Source organism: Euleptes europaea, chromosome 3 (assembly GCF_029931775.1).
Source record: "Euleptes europaea isolate rEulEur1 chromosome 3, rEulEur1.hap1, whole genome shotgun sequence".
Lineage (NCBI taxonomy): Eukaryota > Metazoa > Chordata > Lepidosauria > Squamata > Sphaerodactylidae > Euleptes > Euleptes europaea.
In genome coordinates, this window is record NC_079314.1 from 21,927,193 (window position 1) to 21,944,102 (window position 16,910).

The window sequence follows — 16,910 nt, forward strand, 5'->3', positions numbered from 1 at the left end:
TTCCCTGTGTTATTTTGTGTCCCAAATAAATTACTTCCCTTTTGGGCTACTTGGAGTTTTTTCTTTTGAGACCCTATATTCTTTTTGTCCTAAGAAATTTAGCAATGAGATCGTTCCCTCTAACACCAGCTTCCCTGTTTTTGCAGAGATTATCTGGATTTTTTCACCCCAGGAGAAACAGGTCCTTAGAGTTGGCATCCAGTGGAATGCTAAAAAGGCATTTTTCAAATCTGTCACACTAAACCATACATGGTGTCCTGATGGGGTGTACAGGAAAGTGTGAGGATCTGACACCAATGGATACCCATGTTGAACAATCTCATTAATTTCCTTTAAATCCTCAACTAATTTCCATCCTCTTCTCTTTCCTTTTTTTTTTTTTACCTGGCTTTGGCAATGCCAGAATAGGGATGTTGTCTCCCATTTGTCAGCAACTGCTGTACTACTGGTAATTTTAACTGGCATTTACGCTCCCAGTCAAAGGTTACCTGTATGGGTGAAATGTTCAACTGGCCTGCATTGTCATCTTGCACTTACAGCATTTGTTTACAAATAATATATATACTTTTTTTATTAGCGCAAAATAAATAGTACCTAAAGCAGAGGGCTAAAAAAAGCCTTCCTTTTTACCCTGATTTGAATACATTTTAAACCTCTTTTTTTAATGATGCCACCCTTATGTTATAACAACAACAAAAACAGAAAAACATAAAATAAAAAGACACTGTCTTTCAGTGTTACTCCTTTGAAGATGCCCGCCACAGCCGCTGGCGAAACGTCAGGAAAGAAAATTCCAAGACCACGGTTACACAGCCCAGATAACCTATGAGAACCAATGAACTTTGACCGTGAAAGCCTTCAACAATACCCTGGCTTTAATTTGACTGTGTTTTAAAACACTTAATATATTAACATGATTTCTCCGTCCCTGGAGAAAACAGGCACCCAGCATCACCAATATCCATTTTATTGAACAACCATAACTATCCTCTTTTTTTATAAACCCTTTTGCTTTCCTTTTTTAAAGTCTTTCCCAACCATACATAACACCTTTTCTCAGCCCTCTTAAGCCAAAACACTTGCCCCTTTACAACACACTCAAAACATGCTCTAACTTTTTCATAACTTACTTATTCCCTCATATTAATACACATTGTCTTTTCACCTTGTAAGCATTTCCAGTCTGTTTTTTTTTCTTATAAAGTTTGATACAGTTTACAAGACTTTGCTTTTCAAATTTTAAATATTTTGACTTGGCCCCTCTTCCTGCGTTTAGCAAGAGGGCTGGTTCAGTTAGAGTTAACTTAAAATTCCTTTTTTTTTGTTTCACATTTTAAACTTCAGAGAAAGAAAGGATCTTCTGTTAACAAAACAGTGTTGCTGGCTTGATTTATGACCAGTTTGTTAAAAAACCTAGAGGAAAAAAAAGAACAGAAAGCAAGAAGGTTTAAAGAAACACTTTAAAGCGGAGAAAGGAGGGGCATGGGGGATCTTTTTTCTTCCAGTCTCTTCCTTAGAAAGAAGACAACCAGATTACTTTTTTCCCAGCAAAGAACAGATTTTCAACAGAAAACAACAACAACACACACAACAAAACCAGACTACTTAAACAATTTGATTTCCTTTTGGCAACACAGTTTCTTTACACTCCAACTCTAAAAAGGAAAAGAAAGAGAATGAAGGGAGGAGGGAAACTCCTTTTTGGCCGACGCCGTCCAGTATCCCAGGCTGGCCCCATAAAAAATAAACACGTTAACATTTGTTAAATAATCACATAACCCTTTATAAAATACTTCACAGAAAGAGAGGACATATAATAAATCACGCTGGACAAAACAAAACACAAAAATACGTTTCCCTTTTCTAGGCATTTACCTCTTCCAGTGCCCTGGAGGCAACTGGAAAAATTCCGGATCAGCACAGGATTTTACAATCCCTGCTCTGGCTACTGCATTTTTCACTGACAATAAAATACCATTGGCTGAACCCTCTGTTACAGCCCCCGTTACCATTCCAACTCAGTGGCGTCCCACTGAGCCCCTTATCCATGGTGGCGTTGCTTTTGCCTTCTCCTCTTAGAAGGGCTTACCTCTAAGAACTGCCCCACCATTTAGGGTCCCGTAATTCTTTTCCGCGGTTCCTTACCTCCAGCCCGTTGCTTTTCTTGGGTCGGTTTAAAAGTGGGACTCTGCAATTGCACTCACCCCCAGATGCCGTGTCTGCCAAGCTTGAGGACCAGCGAAATCGCCGGGTGCACCTGTCCTACAAAACTTCGACACCACTCATCTGTGAGCAGTTGACAACCAGATGTCCCATCTGGGGTGCCATAAATCTGTTGGATGTAAATATACACTTTCCTCTGTGACCAGATTTATTATCACAAAGTAGAGACGACGCCAGGTTTAAGAAGCAAAGGGAGAAAAAAGCTTTTTTATTTTGCCAGGCAAAAGAGGAAGACATTTCAGCCCTTTTCGGGTTCAAAAGTGAAAGTCTCCTAACAGACTCCGCCTAGTCCTCATATTTATACTTTTCCAGAGTTCTTTGTTTTAAGAGGATTTGAATATTTCCTCCTCTCAAATCCACCCTAACTCTGATCTCATCTTTTGGTCACATGTATATGATTTCATCTGTTATTTGGTGATATCCTGTACCAGATACGAAAAATCACCTGCTTTGTTTAGTTTAAGTTAGACAGGACTATTTTTTACTGACTTATATAAATAACCACAGCTTACAAATATAATAGAAAAATAACATTTTTCCAATATGCTAGAATTAAATTAATTAAAATCTTACACATCCCACAGCAATACTGCAGTTCAAGCTCTGCTCACGACCTGAGTTCGATCCCAATGGAAGTCGGTTTCAGGTAGCCAGCTCAAGGCTGACTCAGCCTTCCATCCTTCCGAGGTCGGTAAAATGAGGACCCAGCTTGCTGGGGGTAAAGGGAAGATGACTGAGGAAGGCACTGGCAAACCACCCTGCAAACAAAGTCTGCCTAGGAAACGTAGGGATGTGATGTCACCCATGGGTCAGGAATGACCTGGTGCTTTCACAGGGGACCTTTACCTTTACCTTAAGCCTTTATTAAAGGGATAGGGCATATTTTTCTCCAGACAGTTTCCCACACCCCGCCCCTTTCCCACACCTTGTCCCTCGATTGGGGTTGTTTCCAGCAGGACAGAAGACCTATTCACAAGTTACTGTGAACGCACGTAAAACCAGTATATGCTGCACACTTGATTTTTCTTTTGTACATGTGTTCATTGTAACACGTGAACAGGGCTATTGCCAGCTGTAGGATAGGGTTGTCTACTGCCTGGAGAAAAATGCCAATTACACTGTGCTTATCTTACCTGTGTTTTTTTTCTCAGCTGGGGGGTGAGGGTGGGAGACTACATCTGGAAAGAATTAACCCCTTCCTCCACTCCACGGACCATCCACTCCCAAGGCTCCTTCTGGAAGGGACTCTCCAATCACTCCAGAAACTGGTCCCTCCATGTGCTTGCTTGGAATTGAGTGTCAGTGAATTCGAGGGGGTTTACTCCCAAGGAAGGGCAAATAGAATACCAGCCTCCATTCCCCATGTATAAACTGGCAATTGCTCTTTTGCCGAGTTCAAGCAGAGTAAGCAAAGATGGGGAGGGAAGGCATAGCCAGATCTTGTCAGATCTCGGAAGCTAAACAGGGTCAATGCTTGGAAGGGAGACCTCTAAGGAAGACTTTGCAGAGGAAGGCAATGGCAAAACACCTTTGTTTCTCACTTGCCTGGAAAGCCCCTTGCTGGGGTCGCTGTACGTCAATTGCAACCTGATAGTGCTTTACCCGCACAGAAATAAAGATGGGAATTCCTTCTCTTGGCAGAAATCCCTTATCTGAAAGATTCAGTACAAGGATGGGGGAGGAGCCGGATGCTAATCGGTGATAATTAGTATTGTTCAATGAGGAGGCTGAAAGGGAAAAAAAGATCTGAGAAGGAAAATAGCAGCAACAGAGATTCTTCCTCTCCTCCCTTCTCAATCGATCTCTTTCTCTGCCGCCTCTTTCTCCCTCAGATCATCTTGATGGGAAAAAGTGAAGTTGATTTTAAGGGCCATGGGACAGTTGAATTTGGTCATTTACATTTCACAGTGTAGTGTGAAGTCTACTTAAAGAGCGGTTTTTACTTGCTGTTCTTTGTTGGGGATGATTCATGTTTGTCCCTTGTTTTGAAAATGTCGATTTTCCTTTTTTTTTTTTATCATTAGCGTAAATGACACTGGCGGAAAATCCTGATCGTGTGTGCTCTTGGAATAAAATAATTTTGAAGAATACATTTTTTTTTCTTTTGCAGAAGGAGAGCCAGCATATTATTTTATTTGATGTTATTAGATTTTTATCCCGCCCTTTCCCTACCAGGGTAGAGCTCGGTGTGGCTCACATCCAACAATAAAAAATCCATAATATTCAATTAGTTAATATATGATATAAATAATTAAAATCTAAAATATACTCTAATAAACAATTTAAAACTAGACAATTGCAATCCAGATGGCTCCTGAACGTCTTCTGTCATCAGTAGGGATGGAGTCTTCAGGTGGGAATCGAATATTATAGTGGTTAAAGTGTTGGGCTGGGATCTGGGAGACCCGGTTTCAGTTCTCTACTCGTCATGGAAGCTGGGGCACTCACACACTCCCAGCCTAACCTACCTGTCAGGGTTGTTGCTGTGAGTATAAAACGGAGGAGGGTTGATTGATGTTTTAAACTGTTTGGGTCCCCATTGGGGAAGCTTCGTCAGCTCATTCAAAGTTCCCTTGGGAGAAACTGGGTGCCCACTTCACAGTCTAGGACTAACAGACACACATGTTGGGCTTCAGGAGGCATCCTACAGTATGCAGTAAATGTGAAACTGACATGCATTAGGAGCCGATAAACTTTGAATGAGCTGACGAAGTGTAGCGAAATGTGCTACAACTGGCTACACGTTCTCCTCTTTGAGTAGTATTGTTTTGCCTTGGGGCTGTCCCCTGGACCTTTCTGCACCCTAGGAGGAACTGGACCTTCGGGCACCATTAGGAACCTTCGTGGTCAAGAATGGGTGCAAACGCGGTTCCCCGTCTATGACTTGGACCCTCTCGCCTCGTTGCTGAATTGCAATTCTTTTCCCTTGTATGTTTTGTGTTGTTAGGTTGTCTTAGGTAGTTAGGGAATTTTGTTATTGTGTTTAACTGTGTTCCGGCAACAGCATGAAGTAATGCTGGAATTGCCTAGTAATAAAAGACTCAACGTGTTTAATTTCCTATTATGGACTGTTGATTTATGAGCCTTCGTACTCCCTGGAAGTTGGCAACCCTACTGAAGAGCTGGGATTTCAGGGTGTATTTTTAATGCCCCCAGCCTTTGAGACCAGCAGAGGGCTTCTTTGACACTCCTCAGTGCCAAGAAGTCAATGGGAGCTGAATTGTGGACATGGCAGGTGGCGTTGGGAGTAAACAGGAAAGCTGTGTCGTGACCTTAGCAGAGAGTAGTGTGGAACAGACAGAATGCTGATGAGGCCGTTAGAGAGGGAGAGAGAGAGCCAGGCTGACACAGGGGCTATGATTGCTGCAGCCTGCGGGAGTCCCAATTTTTGCAAGTTGAGTGTTAATAATTGAAAACTACTGCCTACTGTTCTGTCTAAGGAAACATTCACTGACTTGACCTTTTCCACGGCTCCAGTTTATAATATTAGTGAGACGTGCAGGCAGGGAATAATGCGTTACTTCACACAAGAGAGTGCCTCCTTCCACCCAGGTAATTTCCGACCCGAGAATCTTCGCCCTTTCTCTTGGGGAAGGGACATGTAATCCAAAAATGGCTTGACGCTACAGCCGCAGGTCCCAACCAAAGGCCGGAGAATGAGGATGGGATTAAAGGAAACAGCTGCCGGCAAGACCTTCTCTTTGGAAAACCCTCTGCTGGTGCTGGGATTTCATATAGCTGCTATGAAGATTCAGGCCAGTCTGTTTTCTGAATAGAGCCCCTTACCCCGAATCCCCAATCTTTGGAGTTCAATATGACAACAATGTGCTGATGGTGGAAAGTCAGGACTGACTTATGGATGTTGGTATGTCTCTGGAGCCTAATCTCAATGAGAGAAAATTCCATGGCTTCAGGAGGGAAGCGGTCTGATGCATTGAACTGATGCTTTCCATCCTCTGGAATCGGCCCCTCTCTTCTGAAGACTGTTATTCTTGAAGCTAACCACCACTGTCACTTTGCTGGTTTTCTCTCTCTTGCTGTTACGATGTTTGTTTGTTTTTTAGTTATGCTAAGGTAAAAGTTATAGAAGCCTCCCAAGCCAAGACGTTGTTTGTTTTTGAATGGCTTTGTGGATAGTATTAAATACAGTTTCCTTAACCTTTAATATGTAATTCACAGTGGGTAGCCGTGTTAGTCTGTTTGCAGTAGTCAAAAAGGGCAAGAGTCCAGTAGCACCTTAAAGACTAATACCCTACCAGAAAATATTTTTGTTAGTCTTTAAGGTGCTACTGGACTCTTGTCCTTTTTGACTACTTTAATATGTATGCTGCTTAGAAATTCCTCCATGTTCACAGACTCTGCTATTTAAGGAGCGTTTCTGCAGCAGAATTCTAAAAGTCTGCCTGGAAGCTAAAGGTAGCAAAAGACGGCTTCCTCAACCCCAGTAGCTCTTTTGGAATTGCTTTTCCTGATCTAACTGGGTTGTCAGGGTACTGTTCGATGCCTCTGTAACATTGATTTTGGCAGGGAAAACAGACAAGACTCTTATGACTCGTTTTGTTGAGTTTAATTCTGGGCATCCCAGTTCAAGAATGTTAGATCAGTTTTAGGCTGAAGGCTAAAACCGCTGCAGACAAACAAGCAGACATTTCTCACTGTTTTTAAGATAACAGCTCGTGTATCTAATACCTGATTTGCTGGCAGAGCAATTTCTTCCAAATCCATCACAGTAACAGGAATGCAAGGATGCCAAAATAAATCTGTGTTAATGATTGCATGTTTTTGAACATTTTCTCTTTGTAGTCATCTTCCCATTCAGGTGGAGCTTGGGATGCTTGAATGTTAGGGTTACCAACCTCCAGATACTAGCTGGAGATCTCCTGCTATTACAACTGACCTCCAGCCAATAGGGATTGGTTCACCTGAAGAAAATGGCCGCTGTGGCAGTCAGACTCTATGGCATTGAAGTCCCTTCCCTCCCCAAGCCCTGCCCTCCTCAGGCTCCACCCCAAAAACCTCCCGGGAAGTGGGACCTGGCAACCCTATTGAATGCCCACCAGTTTGGCTCAGGTTCTCATTTCATTGCAAACTAGGGGCCAGTTTTTTTCCCCAAGAGACCCTTTCTTTGTCAATCAATTTTGGCAAGTTGTTTCATTCTTTCCTAACAGTGGAGTAAAGAACAATTGGGTTATTGTGCATGCGCATTCTACCAGAGTCCAATTGACTTCTCTTTCTCCCTGTCTTCACTGAACCACCACTCTGCTTGGGGGGGGGGTAATGGTTTAAATAAGCAGTTACAGTCACAAATACTATTAAAGTCATATTATGACTGCAGTAGTGAAAACAGCGTACATGGAAATATGCTTGTACAATATGCATGTGCAAAAGTATACTACTTGTAACTTATTGTTTGTGTAATTTCAGCTCTCATTATTGATATTTAGAACACATTTTGAACATCTATAATTTGTACACAGTGTGATGCTTATTGGCATTTTGCGACTTTGTTAATACACACAGTATTCCTCTTTTTTTGCTAATCTGTTTGGATGGGCAACATTTTCGCACATGCAGTTTTGAACATACCCCAGTTTTGAGACTTTTGGTGTCAAAAGGAACACATTGGGTAATCAACTAATATCTGATTCTCACAGTCAAACACATTAAGTTCATCGAACATGTTCACAGTGAAAGTTGTGATATCCCAGGTGATAGCAAGTGCCATCAAGTCGCAGCTGACCCTGTGGGGGGTTCAAGGCAACAGATGAACCAAGGTGGTTTGCCATGCATAGTGACCTTGGAATTCCTCCTTAGTGGTCTCCCATCCAAGTACTAACCATGGCCTCTGCTTAGCTTCTGAGATCTGATGAGATCAGACTAGCCTGGGCCATGCAAGACACAGTCAACTCATGGGGATCCTCGTGGGGTTGTCAATGCAAGAGACTAGCAGAGGTGGTTTGTCATTGACTTCCTCCGCATAGCAACTCTGGACTTCCTTGGTGGTCTCCCATCCAAGTACTGACCAGAGCTGACACTGCTTAGCTTCTGAAATATGATGAGGTTAGGCTAGCCTGGGCCATCCAGGTCAAGAGGTGGTAGTTGGATCCCAAACTGCACCTTCACATTTGGAAGGTATCTTCTGTTCACTCTAGAGCTGAATTACTCTTTGTAGGACTGCATTGCACAAGGAAAGTGGAATTATCCACTTTTGTTTGGACAACAGTGCATAAGGGGAAGCAAGAGAACTACTGTAGGCTGACTGATTATGGCATGGTATAACCTCATTTGCAAGTATTTGCAGAATGATACCAGCTGCTATTTTTCTTCCACTGATGGTTCTCTGGGTTTGACTATTTATTATTTGCACTATTTTTAAAAGGTAGCTGCAATTATCGTGCCAATTGTCTGCCCTTCCATCAACATTCTTAATGTGAGCATTAATAATTGTTTGTATACCATCACTGATAGAGAAAAATGATGTATGACAGGCCCATCACAAACTTCATCTCATTCACACAGGCAATGGAGAAGAAAGCAGAGCAATGGGAAGCAGAGATGCTACCACATTTTTCGTCATTTGGACACATGGGAAAGAAGCACTGGAGAAATTCCACCAGGCCTTCAGCAACATCCACCCCATGACTATAAATCAATCCACCCAAGAAATACATTTTCTAGATACTGGTATACAAATGCATAATGGAAGCATAAAAACCACCTTATACCAAAAACCTACTGATCACCAAACATATCTACATGTAGGGCTGCCAACCTCCAGGAACTAGCTGGAGATCTCCTGCTATTACAACTGATCTCCAGCCGATAGAGATCAGTTCACCTGGAGAAAATGACCACTTTGGCAATTGGGCTCTATGGCATTGAAGTCCTTCCCTTCCCCAAACCCCACTCACCTCAGGCTCTGCCCCAGAAATCTCCTGCTGGTGGCAAAGAGGGACCAGGCAACCCTATCTACATGCCTCCAGTCACGATCCTAAACACACCAAATGATCCATCATCTACAGCCAAGCTCTACGCTACAGCCACAACTGTTCTGATCCCTCAGATAGAGATTCTCACCTGCAGGATCTATAACAGACATTTTTGGAATTACAATACCCACCTGACTTAGTAAGGAAACAGATCATCAAAGCCAGAACGATACCAAGGGTAAACCTTGTTGGTCTCTAAGGCGCTACTGGACTCAAATTTAGCTGTTCTATTGCAGACCAACATGGCCACCATCTGAAACTACCACATTTTGTGACTACTCTGGATGGGTCCCAAACAGGCCATTCCTGAGGGGGGAGGGCTGAGCCGGTGGCTGGAGGCAGCGCAGCCGCACCCCCTCCAAAGGAGGATCCCCCCTCCCTGAAGCTGGCACTTTGCCCTTACCTGCGAGCCCCGTAGAACTTCTCCATAGGGTTCCACGGGGCTAAAAACGTGGTGTAACCCCAGGTCAGAGCAAAGAGGGTGTTCCCAGCCTGAAGGGGGGTTAGGAAGAAGCCTAAAGGCAGCTCTGCCCCAGAACGTCCTGGGAAAGCCCCCCGGGAGGATGGTGTACAGAGGTGCACTGTCAGGATGCTGGCAGGAGGCTGAGCCAGCATCCCAGGGCTGTGCTGACTGGCAGCGCAGAGAGGCTGGCATGAGCGGCCCAATGCCAGGGCCCATGCCAGTCTTGCCAGTGCAAGTGGCACAGGCACCGTCGCAAGTGGCCCCTCCTCACAACTTTCAGCCCTGAAGCTCAGGAAGGGGCTGAAAGTTAGGAAAGGTAGGTATAAATATTTTAATTAATAAATACAGCCAATTTAAAACATGCTGCACAAGTAAACTCAATGAGCAAATGAGCAAAGAACGTAGGCAGGACAAGAAACACAATGAATATATGTGAATGCTAAAAGAGAACTGGTATACTTCTTATAATGTCAGAAGGAGTTGGACTTGGGAGACCCAGGCTCAAATCCTCAGTCAGCCATGCAGCTCACAGGATGACTTTCCTGTTACTCTTTCTCGTCCCTGCCTACCTCACAGGGTTATTACAAGGCACAGGAGAAGTATGTGGGCTGTTCGGAGCTCCTTGGAAGATGGAGAGGATTTTTAAAAAGTCGTAGAGAAGAAATGAAAATGACAGATTTGTATATCCCTTGAGAAAAGACAATGAAAATCCTTTTATAATTCATGACAGTTGAGTATGAGGGACAGCAACAGAGGTTCTATTTGCTGTCAGGGCTAAAGATAGCTGAAGACGGGCCTTTCCGTTGCTATTAGCCGTGGCAGCTGAAACACACGGGGCAGGGGGGACTTAAGAACTCCTCAGTGGGTTTGGATTGATCTCTGGAGACAGCGTGGCGGTCACCAAACGAAGCTTTGATCTGATCAAGCATCGCCAATTCATATGTTCGTTTTAAAAAAACGGGAGAGCAGACCACATTGCCAAATTAAGTGCTATGGCTCTCTGGCAATCCATGTCTGCAAAATGGCAAAAACGTGGCTTGGTGGGGGGTATCCTCCCCTTTAATAGAGGCTTAATGTGTGCAAATGGGCAGCTGAAGCTTTTCGGGGCATGGAGATAAGTAATATCACCTGGTGAGCAACCAGGGGACTAGAGCAGCTGCCCTATGAGGAGCGGTTAAAACACTTAGTGTTTAGCATGGAAAGAAGGCAAATAAGGGGAGACATGATAGAGGTCTATAAAATTATGCATGATTTGGAGAGAGTGGACAGGGAGAAGCTTTTCTCCCTCTCTCATAATACTAAAACACGGGGTAATCTGCCGAAACTTGATGGGTGAGAGACTCAAAACAGATAAAAGGAAGCATTTCTTCACACACTGCATAGTTCAGTTGTGGAACTCCCTGCCCCAGGCCCCAGGATGTGGTGACAGCTGCAAATCTAGAAGGCTTTAAGAGGGGAGTGGACATCTTCATGGAGGAGAAGGCTATTCATGGCTACTGCTCAAAAGAATACTAGTCATGAGGCATACCTATTCTCTTCAGGATCAGAGGAGCATGCCTATTATATTAGGTGCTGTGGAACCTTGTTTGTGGGCTTCCTCGAGGCACCTGGTTGGCCACTGTGTGAACTGACTGCTGGACTTGGTCTGATGCAGCATGGCCTTTCTTATGTTCTTATGTAACCTTTCGTCCATCCTCTGTTAAAGCGACAGGTTCTCCGGGCTGTTTGCAGCCCTATGCCTCAGGGAGAGAGCATATTCTTTGTGCGGGGAAAGTCCCTGGTCCAACCCCTGGCGTGTCCATTTAGAAGGTCAGGTAGCAGGTCCTGCAGAAGACCTTTTTTTTTTAAATTAAGGGTTTGTTTTATTTTGTGTGTGTGTGAAGTGCCGTCAAGTCGCAGCCGACTTATGGCGACCCCTTTTTGGGGTTTTCATGGCAAGAGACTAACAGAGGTGGTTTTTGCCAATGCCTTCCTCTGCACAGCAACCCTAGTATTCCTTGGTGGTCTTCCATCCAAATACTAACCAGGGCTGACCCTGCTTATCTTCTGAGATCTGACAAGATCAGGCTAGCCTGGACCATCTAGGTCAGGGCATTGTTTTATTTTAGTTGGGGTTTTTTTCTTAGTTGTTTTATCACTTGCTCTTTCCTGCCCTGCATTTCGCCTGCAATTTGTTTTTGTTTTTTTACTTGCCCTGTTTTTATGCATTTTATGCTGATTTTGTTGCCTTGGGTTTTATTGGTTTTATGAGTACTTTGCTTGACCTTTTACTTTCTCAGTTATTGCTTCATTTAGGCCGGTTTTAGGTTATTTGGTAATTTGGCACCAGTGTTCTGGTTGTTTCCCTGGATATTTCTTTTTTATTGTCTTTTATGTTGTGGCAAACATAATCTGAGCTGCCTTAAGCGGTCCTCTGGGGGAGGCAGCCAAGAAAGCATTTAAATAAATATGTAATTTTAAAAAAAAATAGGCACAGAGAGGTAAGCTGGTGAAGTGTGGTCAAAGTAGGGTTACCAGGTCCCTCTTCGCCACCGGCGGGAGATTTTTGGGGCGGAGCCTGATGAGGGCGGGGTTTGGGGAGGAGAAGGATTTCAATGCCATAAAGTTAAATTGCCAAAGCGGACATTTTTCTCCAGGTGATCTGATCTCTATCGGCTGGAGATAATTTGAATTAGCAGGAGATCTCCTGTTACTACCTGGCAGTTGGCAACCCTAGGTCAAAACTCTGCTCACAACCTGAGTTCAATCCCAACAGAAGTCGGTGTCAGGTAGCCGGCTCAAGGATACTCAGCCTTCCATCCTTCCGAGGTCGGTAAAATGAGGACCCAGTTTGCTGGGGGTTAAGTGTAGATGACTGGGGAAGGCAATGGCAAATCACGTCGTAAACATAGTCTGTCTAGTCTGTCTAGCCATGATGTGACATAACCTCATAGGTCAGGAATGACCCGGTGCTTGAACACTACCTTTACCTTTAACAAAATAGGAGGCTGGTGTTGAGAGTGGGGGTTTGCAAGCAGTTTGCCCTACCTAGGCTTCTGAAACAGATGTAAATTGCTCAGAACTGTTTCCTTTTTTTTTTAAGTGAACACTTAATAGACTGTTTTAATCTCACAACAAAGACAGTTATACTTGCAACAGCATTATATAACATATTTAACAATATTAACATCACGATAGGCAGTTGCACAGGAGAGGAGAAAGCAGCTTTTTGAGTTGAGGAATCCCCCCAAAAAAAGAATTAATGTAGCAGCAACTTGGATCTATTCCATGATTTACAATGAAAAGCAAAAAGGGGTGTTATTGCAAACAAGAATAATTATCCTGTAATACAGCATTTTGACCATTTATAATGAGCCCTGCCATCTGCAATGTGTAGAAACAGCTGGGTGCACACTAAATGGTTTCATAACATTCAGGTGCACACATGATTTTATTTATTTACACTATTCATGGAGGGAAGGTGGCGTGGTATAGCCTGATCTCATCAGATCTCAGAAGCTAAGCAGGGTCGGTCCTTAGAAGGGAGACCACCAAGGAAGACTCTGCAGAGGAAGGCGATGGCGAACCACCTCCGCTTCTCACTTGCCTGGGAAGCCCCTTGCTGGGCATCACCATAAGTCAGCTGTGATTTGACGACACTGTAAACACACACACAGTATTCATATCCCACCTTTCTGCCCTTTCAGGGCCACCATGCATAGTGCAAGATGGGTATGTCCCCATTTCTCTGGTTTAATCTCTAAAGATTCAGAGGAGAACACTTGAACTGGATTCAAATGTGGTGCTTACAGGTAAGATGATCTTACCTGTGTGGGTTTCTTAGACCCAACAACTCATTTAAACATGACTACCCCACTACTAGGGTGCAAGAGATTCATAGCCCCTGTAAAAGCTGCATTGTATGCCAACGTTGCATACACACAGCAGTGCAGATTTATGTATGTATGTATTTGTTCGTTTAATTCATTTACACCCAGCCTTTCTCCCCAATGGGAATCCAAGGCAGCTCACATCATTCTACTCTCCTCCATTCTATCCTCACAACAACCCTGCAAGGTAGATTAGGCTGAGAGAGTGTGACTGAACCAAGGTCATCCAGTGAGCTTCCATGGCATGAGTAGGGTTTTGAACCTAGGTCTCCCAGATACTAGACTGGCACTCTTAACCACTACACCACGCTCCCTATGAAGTGCAGAGTGTATGCTAGATCTCATGGGTCAGTTCTTTCACCAGGCCTAACATTTAGAGGAACATGCGCATACCATAAATTGTTTTGAAGGGCATCCCCCCAGAAAGCAAAAATAGGAACTGCATGAACTACTAGGGGTTAGAAGATAGGAATTGTCCCAGGAAAAAGATAGACAGTTGAATCACATTAAAAAACAACAACATTAAAACCAACAAAAAAATAGACCATTAAACCAGATCTAAAATACAGACAAAAACATAAAAACAACAATTAGAACACTGGGCTCACTGAGGGAATGCCAAATGGAAGAAGAAGGAGAGTTGGTTTTATACCCCTCTTTTCTCTACCTTCAAGGAGGCTCAAAGTGGCTTACAATCTCCTTCCCTTCCCCTCCCCCCAACAGACACCTTGTGAGGTAGGTGGGGCTGAGAGAGTTCTGAGAGAGCTGTGACTAGCCCAATGTCACCCAGCAGGCTTCATGTGTAGGAGTGGGGAAACAAACCCGATCCACCATATTAGAGTCTGTCACTCTTGTAGAGGAGTGGGGAATCAAACCCAGTTCTCCAGATTAAAGTTTGCTGCTCTTAACCAGTACGCCATGCTGGCTCTCAGAAAATGGTATCAGAAGAGAACATGAGTTTCCCTGGAAAGAGAGTTCCAGAACTTTGGTGCTTCTTCTGAGTTGCCACCAGCCTAATTTCAGAAAGTGGGGGTACCTAAAGCAGGGCCTCAGAAGATGACCGCAGTACTTAGGTGGGTTCATAAGGGAGTAGGCAGTCCTTCAAGTACATTGGTCCCAAACTGTATAAAGTTTTAAAGATCAACTCTAGGACCTTGAATTGTGACCAGAAATAGATTGGGAGCCAGTGTACAAGGGCCAAAGTGATATAAATTATATATGTACATGTAAGACTTTTAATTAGCCAAATCCTGCTCCAACCTTATTCTAGCCTTTGATAATTCTGGCAAAATGATAATGTAAGGGTCCTAACATGGGGTTATTTGTCACATGACTAAGCACCCATAACACTCCATTGTGCCTAGATTCAGCAGTGACCAAAGTCTGCCTTCTTCCAATTTCCGACTGCTATTGATTAGGGAGGCAACACAAGTCTGCCAGACAACCATCCATCCAGTCTGGATGCAGCCCCAGCTGACAGCTCTCTTTGTACAACTTCCAGTTGCCATTGGTCAAGAGGATGTCAGGAAGCAGCCAGACAACCATCCATCAAGTCTGGATGCAGCCCCAGCTGACAGTTCTCTTTGTACAACTTCCACTTGGCATTGGTCAGGAGGATGTCAGGAAGCAGCCAGACAACCATCCATCAAGTCTGGATGCAGCCCCAGCTGACAGCTCTCTTTGTATAACTTCCACTTGCCATTGGTCAGGAGGATGTCAGGAAGCAGCTAGACATCCCTCCATCATGCCTAGAGCCAACTTCAGCTGAAGACCATCTTCACCCAGCCAGTCTGCTGATAAGACCATCATAGAGATGAGAGGGAGCAGCCAGGCACTCTCCAATATACCTGAACACAAACTCCATTCATGAAGAATGCTCAAATTTGCTATAGCATTTTTTTAGCCATTGATCAGTAGCCAAGATTTCTCTAGTACACATGAACACATGAAGCTGCCTTATACTGAATCAGACCCTTGGTCCATCAAAGTCAGTATTGTCTACTCAGACCAGCAGCCGCTTTCCAGGGTCTCAGGCAGGGGTCTTTCACCTACTTGCCTAGTCCCTTTAACTGGAGATGCCGGGGATTGAACCTGGGACCTTCTGCATGCCAAGCAGATGCTCTACCAACTGAGCCACAGCCAATAGTGGAAGCTTTTGGTTGTGTATCTAAACTCTGGAGAAGAAGATTTCCTGCGCATTTTTATCTTGCTGGCCTGTGAGAACTCCTGAGCCAAAGAAAGATGAGCTTCTTTTAAGCAATCTCTCTTTGGGATAGCAGGCACTGTGGATGGTGACACCTGGCCACAGGATCATGACCCAATATAGCAACTCCTGGCTCTGGTCCTTCTCAGCAGTAGAGGTAGCAAATGTTAGATGCAGAGTGAGGGCAGATGTTCCTGCTCTGATTACTGCTGACTATTAGTGATGAGCAGCTAAAAAAAATGGCACTTTTCAGTGGTGGATATCAGAATGCTGAAAAATGTTTTCAGTGAGCTGTGGAAGTAAGCAGTGGAAGTGAGCTGTGACTCACGAAGAAAGAAGAGGATGTGGGTTGGTTTTTATACCCCGCTTTTCTCTACCGAAAGGAGTTTCAAAGGAGTTTACAATCACCTTGTCTTCCTCTTCCCACAACAGGCACCTTGTGAGGTAGTTGGGGCAGAGAGAGTTCGGAGAGTACTGTGACTAGCCCGAGGTCACCCACCAGGCTTCATGTGTAGGAGTGGGGAAACCAAGCCAGTTCTCCAGATTAGAGTCCACCGCTCTTAACCACTTCACCAAGCTGGATCATACCCTGCCAGAAATTTTTGTTAGTCTTCAAGGTGCTACTAGACTCTTGCTCTTTTCTACTGCTGCAGACAGACAGCTTCCCATCTTGATATATCTGAAAAATATTGGTATTCCTGGTTTTGCAGGCTATAAATATTGGTTTGGTATTTGGATCCGGTTTTGTTTGTTTTTTCAGGATTCCGATATTATTTTGCTCCATTATTCCTTATGGGGAACATTTCTAGGGGAGATGGAGGAGCTGGTTTTTGAACAGATGGCATCAAAATTGCGGTGCCACTGCTGATGCCTGTCTTTTAAATAACCCCCAAATTTCAAGTGACTTGAATCAAGAGTTCCAGTTCTGTGGGCCCCTGAACAAAGTGCCCCAATCATCCTCCATTGTTTGTTGTGAGGAGGGGGGATTCCATGCTTTCGCCAGGGCAAAGAATAGCCAAAAACACAACAGCAAGCAATGCAACCCCCTAGCCAAACACCTTTCAAAGCAGACAGAACCAAAAAGTCCAAAGAACCAGTGAAGAACCAGGAAATCCCTCAGAATCACAGGATGACAAATGTAAAACCTGAGAATCATCCAAGCT